Source organism: Protobothrops mucrosquamatus, unplaced genomic scaffold (genome assembly GCF_001527695.2).
Source record: "Protobothrops mucrosquamatus isolate PMUCROS unplaced genomic scaffold, P.Mucros_1.0 scaffold8507, whole genome shotgun sequence".
In the NCBI taxonomy this organism is placed as follows: domain Eukaryota; kingdom Metazoa; phylum Chordata; class Lepidosauria; order Squamata; family Viperidae; genus Protobothrops; species Protobothrops mucrosquamatus.
The window spans coordinates 2038-3808 of record NW_015394302.1 but is presented as its reverse complement, the minus strand read 5'-3'; positions in this window follow the sequence as shown (position 1 = coordinate 3808).

The following is a 1771-nucleotide window of genomic DNA, read 5'->3' as shown; positions in this document are numbered from 1 at the left end:
GGACTACCCAACCGGTCGTAAGTCGAGGACTTTCCCTGCCCGGGAGCGCCACGCATGCGTGGTTCCGCCCCCTGCGCCGGCCGAGGCGTAGCTGGCAAGCGGCAGAGACGGAGCAGGCCGACCACCAGCTGGCCCAGCCCAAGGGAGGTAAGGCACCCGCCGGAAAAGGGGAAAAAAATGGCGGACAGCCTTGCTTGGCTACCCCCGTGAAATGGTCGATCGACCCCAAATGGGGTCGCGACCCATAGGTTGAGAACCGCTGCTCTAGAGGCTGGGGGGGGGGGAATTGTTCTAAAATAATAGTAAGCATCTGTTGTGAGAGAGAATTTTGCCAGCTCAAGGATAAAGTATGTATGTTAGTCCCTAGTCTCCCAACGGCCTAAAATCTTGGAAGGATGCCAAGTCCCAGGTGAGAATTATGAAACCTCACCGAACTTCACTACATGCAAAGTTTTGCAAGCTTTTTGAGACTTCTCAGCCAGGTGAAATTAACTATTTTTGGAGGGCATTTGTGATGTAGGAAGCTCAGGGTTTCCTGCAGTACTGATGGAGACTGTAAGGTTCAGATTACAACAAAGCTTCCTTTGTGCAGAAGTGAAAAGAAACGTATAGAACAGGAGTAGGCAACCTTGGCTCTTTTATGACTTGTGGACTTCAACTCCCAGAATTCCTGAGCCAGCATGGCTCAGCTTGGAAACCTCTCCCTTTCCCCTCAGCGTGGCTGGCTCAGGAATTCTGGGAGTTGAAGTCCACGAGTCATAAAAGAGCCAAGGTTGCCTACCCCGGTATAAAAAATAAAGATTGCTGAGGTTCACTGAGGTGGAAAAAGGCGGGAAATTCATCTTGTTCAGTCTCCCGATCGATGCTGAACTGTCCCAGTAGACTACATAGTTATTTTATTCATTATTTGTATCCTACCTTTATTGTTTTTACAAATCACTCAAGACAGGGAACTTATCCAACAGACCTTCCTCCTATTATTCCCACAACAACAACAACAACCCTGTGAGGTGAGTTGGGCTGAGAGAGGATGACTGGCCCCAAAGTCATCCAGCTGGCTTTCCTGCCTAAGGAAGGACTAGAACTCACCCTCTCCTGGTGATTGGCCCAAAGTCACCCAGCTGGCTTTAATGCCTAAGGAAGGACTAGAACTCACCCTCTCCTGGTGACTGGCCCAAAGTCACCCAGCCGGCTTTCCTGCATAAGGCAGGACTAGAACTCACCGTCTCCAGGTGATTGGCCCAAAGTCACCTAGCAGCCTAAGGTGGGACTAGAACTCACAGTCTCCTGCTTTCTAGCCTGGTGCCTTAATCACTAGACCAATCTGGCTCCTAATACATAAATATCTTTGAAAGATGTCTATTCACTATCTTAGGGTGGCAAGCATCCCTTTTCTGAATCAATTTTCTGCTTCTCTGGACATTTTGCTGGTTTGCAGAAAAAGATCACCTGACAGCCCATTTTGATTTGTCCATCTGGTCACATGCGGATCTGGTGGGATGCAGCCTCTGAATGGTTAGGAAAACAACAGGCTTTTTTTTTTTTGAGACTTACAGATCCATAACATAGTTAAGCAGTTTTTCTCACACTGTGATCCGCGGACCGCTGGGGAGGCCGTAATATCAACACAGGGCTTGAAGAAATGATATGATTTAAATCTTGAGAAAAGTCTTGGGGATCGGTAGCCATGATCTGTGGCCACAAAAGGTATTTAAAAAGGGTCCATGGTGAAGAAAAGGTTAAGAAGCACTGTTGAATGTAGAGGAGAAGG